This window comes from Olea europaea, chromosome 18, assembly GCF_002742605.1.
Source record: "Olea europaea var. sylvestris chromosome 18, O_europaea_v1, whole genome shotgun sequence".
Lineage (NCBI taxonomy): Eukaryota > Viridiplantae > Streptophyta > Magnoliopsida > Lamiales > Oleaceae > Olea > Olea europaea.
Genome location: NC_036254.1, coordinates 17,964,518 through 17,974,189, shown reverse-complemented (window position 1 = coordinate 17,974,189; position 9,672 = coordinate 17,964,518). Strand labels below are relative to the sequence as shown.

Here is a 9,672-nt window from a genome sequence, read left to right as displayed (position 1 = left end):
GCAATGTATATTAATCGCAGAAACCGGCTTTTCCCAACATGGAATTTCTTCAAGAAAATTACGAAGCCATTCTGCTTCTTCACCGGCTTTGTCTAACGCAATAAACTCAGATTCCATCGTGGATCGAGCAATACATGTTTGCTTAGACGATTTCCAGGACACGGCTCCACCTCCAATGGTAAATACATAACCACTCGTGGATTTTGAATCCTTAGTGTCAGATATCCAATTTGCATCAGTATATCCTTCTAATACCGCAGGATATATTGAGTAGTGTAATCCATATTCAACCGTGTGTCTTAAATATCTAAGAACTCGGTTTAATGCCTTCCAATGTACAACACTTGGATTACTAGTGAATCTACTCAACTTGTTGACTATATATGCTATATCCGGTCTTGTGCAGTTGGTAATATACATTAAACTACCAATGACATGCGAATATTCCAATTGAGATACGGGCTCACCAGTATTCTTGGCTAAGTAAATACCTAAGTCAACTGGTGACTTAACCGGTTTATCGTCATATGCCTTAAATTTCTTAAGTATAGTCTCAACATAGTGTGATTGAGACAATGACAAACCATCGAATGTCTTAGAGATTTTAATCCCTAATATTACATCCGCTACTCCCATATCCTTCATGTCAAAATGTTTTGTTAACATTTTCTTAGTCGAGGAAATGACTTTGGAGTTATTTCCCATAATTAGCATATCGTCAACATATAGGCATATGATTACATATTCATTAGGTGCGTTTTTAATGTAGACACATTTGTCACATTCATTGATTTTAAAGCCATTTGACAACATAGTTTTATCAAACTTTTCATGCCATTGCTTCGGTGCTTGTTTCAATCCATACAATGACTTTACAAGTCTACACAAGCTTTTGAGTATTTGGCCGAATTCGATACGAACTTTAATCGATTTTCAATTCTCAATTTATTTAACCAATATCCAACAAATACATCAATATAATATTGATAATCCTTAATGATGCGGTAAAAACGTAGCCTCTTGTTTTACTTGTTTGGTTAGGATATTTTAGACCTTTTGCTTATTAGACTATTTCAACCTCGTGTTCTCATAACATTGTCCTGTATTTTGATACCCATAACAAGGATGTTAAGAAAGATTGTCGTACACCAGCAATTTTCCAATTAAGACACCAAACATTTTCAGGGAAAACAGTTGGTGAATTAATTTAACCAGTTAAATTTTGACTGCACCTTTGGACAGTTTCGAGAAGCCAACTCATACGAGAACACTCTTTCCAAATAAGAACATTAATCATCCAATATAAATACACCCAACTACTGCAGGTATTGCAATGATGAAAAATGACCATGTGATTATCGAATGAAAGGAATACACGAACAGGTAAGAGAGAATATTCAAATTACAGCAAGATAACTGCAAAAAACCTTACCCTGTAAGAGAGAAATATAAAAAGCAATTACTGTGAAATAATATTGCAATAGTGTCACATCTAAACCAAGCACCATATACATCAAAGTTTGTATTATGGTAATTTCTCCTTTTTTTTTTACTTGATTTGATATGAGAATATGGAAGAAGCTTACCGTCCTTGAGTGCCTACGTTCAGCTCTAGTGTCCTTAATTTTTGATCCACAACGGAAACGCTCAAAACTACTACTTTAACGTAATGGCACTATTTTTTGTAATTAACTCCAATTAAAATACAAAACAATTTATTACAATTCCTCAAAAGCCGTCAACTAAATATCATATTTAATACTTTAAAAAAAAATTATATTTAATTGACACTAATTATCTCCATGATTCATGGAATTAGAATACATTACCGTCTATATTTTGAAATCTATGATTTTTGTTTTCGTTGGTACATTCCATTATTTGATTACAATTGACTCAAATTTTTCACACACTGCATGTTAATACGTTGTACAATCAAGTATTTAAGTAATTGTATAACAACCTTCTTTTTACAATTTGAAATATAGGTTCAAACGTGTGTTACATGTCATATGGGCTGATACTTTTATTTGTATTATTTGTGATTGTATGCAGTTAAAAAAATCTAAATATAATATTGGTTACTTTCAATTTATTACTCTAAATACAGCAATATAACATGAATTATGACATGAAAAATTTTTGTATACCATGATATGTTTATCTCAGTATTTAGGAATTTTACATGATTTATTATCAAATGTTGGGTTGCTGTAAATAATGTATAATGTGTTACAAAGTTTAAGTCGTCTCTTTTATCCATATGTGATTGCCATTACGATTACATGTAACAAATTTCTTATGAATTTTTTTTTTCTTTGGGGTTACAAATGTAATATAATGGACTATGTGATATATGGAAAAAAAGACAAGAAGTATATGATAATTTGAGATCTATAGTTGCATTCATGTGCTATATATGATGCATTATCTATTAAAATATTTGTTGCTATAAATGTTACATAATATGTGACATTGCTATTGATGATTTTTCACAATTGATTGACTATTATATAATTCATTATTTATATAGTATTATGGTGCTATGTTAGGTGGTGTATATATGCTACAATGTCCTTTAAATTTAACCCAAAAATAGGTTAAATAACTAATTTATAGGAAAACATTAGCTAAAACACATTCGTGACTGAATTTTCATTTCAACAAAGCAGAAGTTGATAGCAAATACGCAACATGTTTCAAATACAAAAAGGATGTCTTTGGATGAATGAAATAATTTGTACAATAGACACATATTTCTTATTTTGTTATGTTTTTCAAGTACTGCGTGAGAATTACCAGAGGCCACGCAGCCTCCATAAATACGATCGAATTTTAGGTTGTAATCTAAGATCTAGCCATAATATGAGAGCATTCTCAAGGTACTTATTGTCCTCATTCTAAAAAAAGGTTATTATCAAGTTTTTAATTAAATTGAAAGAATTGAAATTAAAAATAAATATTATTAATTAAAATTGAACAAATTACATTCTATCATAAAATGAAAAGAATTAAAAATAATTTTAAATCAAATAAAAAATTATTTATAATATGAAGAAACAAGAAATTTTAAAGCAATTTTCAAAAAATATATAACAAAAAAATAAATTAAACAAAAGAAAGTTATAAAAATTAAATAAAGAATATATAAATATTATTTAATTAAAATTAAAAAAATAAATTTTATAATGAAGAGAATTTTAATTTTCAAAAAAAAAATCTCCATCACACAGAGAGTTTGGAGAGCACAGGGAGAGAAAACTCTCCATCACACAGAGAAAAATAGAAAAAATAAAAAATGGTTATTATAAATTTTTTTAATTAAGTTGAAATAATTAAAAATAAATATAAATATTATTTAATTAAAACTGAAAAAATTACATTCTATCATAAAATGAAAAGAATTAAAAAAAAATTTTAATTGAACAAAAATTTATTTATAATATAATATAAAGAAACAAGAAATTTTAAAACAATTTTCAAAAAATATATAATAAAAACAAAAACAAATTAAACAAAAGAAAGTTACAACAATTAAATAAAGGAATATATAAATATTATTTAATTAAAATTGAAAAAAAATTAAATTTTATTATAAAGAGAAACGAATTAAAAAGAATTTTAAATTGAAAAGAAAATTTATTTATAATATGAACAAAACAAATTAAAAAAATGAGGAAAAAAATGAAAAACGAAAAAGAAATCTTCGTGCAACAATGCAATGAACCAAACGATCGAATTTCACCAAATACTTCAAATCTTCAACAAGTTTTGAAAAATCTACAATTTTAATGCTAATAAAAATACAATAAATATAAAATTCGTGTAACGCACGTGACGACGACTAGTGATTATGAAAAAGAAAGAGAAAAATTTATTAAAATGAAGCCAAACATGGACATAATATCATATAGTTTATTAAAACATTCAAATGTCATGTTTGAGTGCATATCTTATAGAATAACATCTGAAAGCATTTTATACTCCCCCGTCTCAATTATATAGGCTTGTTTTGTTTTCACACGGATTAAGAAATCTTCTTTGATATTATTGGAAAATTAATTTTTGTCAAGATCTTTCCTAATTTACCCCTATTTAATTTTCAGTATGTAGCAGTAAATTATTAATGGAGTTAGTAAAGAATTTGAATGATTTAATTTGAAGGAGAAGAAATGAGAGTTGATCCATGTTTTCAAGAAGTAAAAATGTATGTATTTGGATGATATCAAGAAGTTGACATATTAAGTGAGGAAAATTAAATAAGAGTATATTAGTAAAGGAAAAAAACAAAATATTCTAAATTTGGAAATAGGCCTATATATTTGGGACAAGAGAAAGAGAAAACTCAACCTATATAATTAGGACGGGGGAGTATAAAATAAAATTAGAGTTGAAAAATTTTTCGAACCGAACATATAGTAGAATCAAGTCACTTTGCATATCAAAATATTGTAGTAATATATTATTAAAAAATTGTGAACCTATAACATGTGTAATTAAGATTAATTCTTGTCTCTGACTTAATTTAATTCAAATTTTTATCTAAATCATATGGTGAACATGGTTCCACATGGTTTTGGTTCCAAGAGAATCGAACCGAACTATGAACCAATTTATTATTATTATTATTTTTTTCAAGATATGGAACTAAACTAAACTGAACCATTTGGTTCTGGTTTGGTTCTAGTTTCATTTCTTAAATTTTTAGATTTGCATCTTATAAATTAGTAATGTATATCTAAATAAGAAAATAAATATCAAACATTTAGGAAGTTCAAATTTCAGTCCCCCATCATTTCAAATTTTAATGGGTGGAATAGTATTTTTTGAGAAATAGCGGTTGAAAAATAAAAATAAAAATTCGATTTACATGAAATATTATTTGATAGAATATTAAATTAATGGAGGCCAAACAGGGGCTCAATCATTGATATCAAAAAAAGTCATAACTAACAAACCAAATATATTCATTAGTTTGAATACACAAATCAGTTTTCGTCTCATATAAAAAATTGCTTAATAAGTAATAACAATGATTCACTAAATTAATTGCAACAGTTTTGAAGGCACATCCCTATAATAAAGAATGTATTATAAGAAATTTTGCAGTTCTCTTCTATGGGCAACATTAACTGTTTAATATTTCATGAATGTTTATTGAGTTTTCCTCTATTTGTGAAGAACACAAATAACTCATCAAACAATCAAAGTAAAAATACAGTTTAGGGACTTTTTAAATAACTGACCAATTTCAATTTTCGATCTTAAATGACACTCCACTAACTTGATGAAATGCGGTACAAGCTAAAAGCCCAAGACTAGCTAATCAAGAGGGAGGGTGAATTGGTTATTGCACTTCTTCGAAAAATAGTTTTAAGTATATAATTAATGCTCACTTAAATGTAGCAATTAATCAAATATTCATAAATATGAAAAAGAACAAAGACTAAGATAAAATCACAAGTAATAACTAAAAACAAAGATAAGTAAAAGGGAAGAGAAGTCAAATGATATGATACGGAGGTTCGATCCAATGCAATGATCTACGTCCCCCATTATCTAGATCTCCGTCAAGAGCAAGGCCTTTTTCCACTATATTGATTGACTTATGGTGCAATACAACCTTCTTACAATGCTTTCAGTGACTTACAACCAAGGAGCACCGTTCCTCTTACTATGTTGAAATTTCCCGGACTTCAACTTGAGCCAAAAGTTTTAAAATAAAGAATATACAAATAAAGACTTCTCTTGCAATGAATGATATACAATAAGAGAAGATGGCTAACACTTTAGTAGATAGCAATGATTGAGGCTCAAGTGTTAAATAAGAAAAACTTTGATAAAGTGATTTTCAAAGGTTGAATCAATCAAAAGTTTTTCTAATGTGAACGAGTTGGAAAGATAGATATAGAAAAATAATTGAGTAGATAGATTAGTAATACCTCACTTTAATGCTCATAAAAGTCCATCTTTGAATGCAAAATGATCTGATATTTATAACAGCAAAACGGTCAAAAGTTCTGTCCTACCGGACTAGGATACCGGACGGTTAAATAACCATTTTTTGTTCAGAAGTCAAACCGTTCAATTTCTTGACCATTGGACAAACCTGCCATACCGGACGTCCGCTAGAGTTACCGGACGCGTCCGCTAGAGCTACCAGATGCGTCGACTAGCTACTGGATGCGTTCTCTAGGTCAGTTCGTGTCTGGTAGTTAGAAATTTTTCTTCTTTAAATATTTTAACAAGATGTTATCTCATGAAGGATGTTTTTAACATGTTTTACGGACTTTTTGACATTTTTTAAAATATATAATAGGTTTATGCTATAAGAAAAATTCTTTATGTGAAAATCGTGCTTGTCGTGTGAAGAAACGTTTCTTGAGTTTCAAATGACATATTTGCCAAGTACTAAAGTGTTTTACCTTAACATTTGAAATCAAGGTGTCTAAATTTAATTTCTTCATTGTTTGACTTGATGAAGTGCTTGTTGTCTTGATATGTAGCTCGGCTTCCCCTTTATCCAATTTGTGTTCACGAAATATTTTCTTTCGATTTAATTCACCGCAAGTGTACGGTTCGTTAACAAGTAATAAAGTGGAATGTTAAGTTTCGAGTATCATCCCACAGAAATTGAGTAGTTCAATTCTACTATTTTAACCTTAATTGAAACAAATTTGTCAAAACAAGAATTTATTCTTAGAAAAATCCTAATTTATGAAAACCCTAATTATGTAAACTTGATGATTGGAATGAACTCAGTATGCAAAATGATATTTTAATGAATTAAAATGCAAATTATATGTTTAGAATGCGAATTGGTTGTATTCAATGAAAATTAAAAATACTAGGATCACGAATTCCCATACAATGATCAATCTTAACCTTAATTTCACAAAATGACAACCCGGTTGAATTATTGATGAATCAATGCTCCTAATTCTATTCAATACACTCTCTCGAGATGTATTGAACATATTCTTATACACTACCGGCTTATATCTCTATGACAAATGTATATATAATAATACATATAATTTTATGAACATCTAAAGATTCACGCAAAGTATAGGGGTATATCTCTATCCTCTATCGGACCCTACGACGATTTATATCGTGTCTAATTTCTTTCTCTTCTCTCGAACAGGTGAAATAAACCACCAAACATCACATAATTACGTGCACTTAATTATGGAAGAAAATTATTCTATATAAATCATTTAAACATTCAATACGTGTTATTGTCAAATTGAAAACTAGAAATTAAAGAAATCACATCATATGGTACATCGATCTCCTAGTACATGAAAACCTAGTCTATCATGGAGAAAATTACATAATACATGATAAATTGAAGAAAAAGCATCACCAGGTTATGATTTTGCTTGAAATCTTGATGATCTTCGTGTAAATCCTTATTACTTTGGCTCAAAATCCTCTTCAAGATATGTTTTCTTGCCTCCCAATGAGTTCTCCTCAAAATAGTATACCTAAAACAGCATACCCCCCCACCATTTGGTATCAGAGCAAAAAAGGAAGTAGTGATTGGGATAGAAAAAGCCTATGATATTAGAACTTACAGGTTTAAGAGATAAAAGATTAGCTTATCAAGTAAAATATAGTATAGATATTTGTGGACACTTTGAAGAAGATAATATAGTAGGAACATATAGTAAAGATTTAGTTGAAATTTTAGAAATTTTAAGAATTTTAAGGAAATTACCTTTTGATATAAGAGAAAATATAGTAAAAAGAATTTTAGTTGAAGAATATAAACATATTTTTATATTAAACAACATCTCTTATATATTAGAACTCTGGATACAAATAAAAAGCTTGAATATTTAGATTTAGACTTAAGAAATATCAGTAAAAAAGTACAAACAATAGATAACAATATAATTAAGTGTAATTTAGACAATAAGCATAAATTACACAGTTTATTTTCAGAAGACCCAAGTCAAAATTGTTTAGTAGACTTAATCATAATTTTATCAAAAAATTTAGAATTAGAAAATAAAAAGCAAAATAATTATTTAGAAATCATAAAAGAAAATATTATAGTTAGAGATCAAGAAATTAAAAATATAAAAGAATCTTTAGATTATATTAAAAATCAAAATTCAAGTATTTTAGAGAAACTTGTTAAATTAGAAAAAAGACCATCTAAAGTAGATTTAACAGAAATAAAAAGAATTTTAGATTCTAATAAATCTAAAGAAATAGAAATAGGATCTACATCAAGTGTAGAAAAAGATTTAAAAGTTTTAACAAATACATTAGAAAATCTAAATTTTAGAGAAATAGGAAAAGAAAAGGTAACTAGGAAATTACGTAAAGAATATAAATTTCCAAGATGAATACCAATTCTTTCTTAGGAAGATCTAGAACAATAAATGAAGAAGCATCTACATCTAGAGATAGTACTTCAAGTATAGGCAGAAATATAATAGAAAGAGTTTTAAATAGACCAGTACAATATAATCAAAATATAGAAGAAATTATAGATCCTCAACAGGACTATTTAAGATTTCAGACTAATGGATTAAGAATTCTTAACCCAGAAATATTATATAATAGAGGAATTTTTGAAACAAGAACACAATTTTTCAGACATAGTAGAGAAGTATCTATTCAGTATATAGGAAATCAACTAAGAAAATTGAATTTAATATCAGAAGATTCTAAGAGAGAATTAAAAAAGAAAAATTTTAGATTTATGCATTTAGAATTAATAGTTATAGGAAAAAAAGGATTAATGAGAAAAAATTTAGGATGTAAGGTTTTAGTTACCATATATGATGAAAGAATTAATAATATAGATAAAAGTATGATTGCTAGTACAGAAGTTGATATGAATAATAATAATGGAATAATTTATTGTAATCCAGATTTTTTATTAACTATTAAAGATTTTTCATACAAAATTAAGATAGGAATTCAAACAAAAGGATATGAAGAGGTAGAAAGTGGAGACAATTTATTAATTAGTATAGAATTTTTAGGAAGATGTTCAAATAATTCTCAGATAAAATATAAAATTTATATAGATAAAGTAGTAAATTTAATGAGTAGCAAAGGAATTAATATGGTTAAACCTAAAGAATACTCATCAGAACAATTAGCAGGGTTAGAATGGGATATGGATAAATTTTTAGAAAATCAAGAAACAATTATAGCACCACAAGAAGCATTAACCTATAAAGATATTCATGGAAGAACTAGTTTAAGATTTTTAGATTATAATCAGATACAAAGACAGAATGAGTTTGAAGAATAAACTAATCCTGAAGAAGAACAAAATGAACCATTTCAAAATCAAGTTCATAAAGAATTAATAGATGAAGAATTTGATAGAATAATTTATCCAAAAGAGTTAGGAATAAATTTAGATAATAAAGAATTATTAGAACTAGAAGATCAAATGTATCTTAATAAGACAATTACAGAATCTGAATATTTATATTATGATCAAGAACAAAATATAAGAATAGGAATTATTAAACAAGATAATTATTCAGAAAACTCAGATTTAAGCTATACAAAAGAACTTATGGAATGTTCAAATACATATAGAACTTTTAGTGATACTCCTTTTGATAGAACAATTAAACATGAGACAATGATTTATGGTGGAGGATTTCCTCCAAGAGGAGCTTATCCTTTATATAA

At 27.4% G+C, this 9,672-nt stretch overlaps 1 pseudogene; it reads right to left on the bottom strand.

The window, feature by feature from the left end:
• LOC111366819 overlaps positions 1–636 on the bottom strand; it is a 4,273-nt pseudogene extending 3,637 nt beyond the window's left edge.
• Positions 637–9,672: the final 9,036 nt, after the last annotated feature.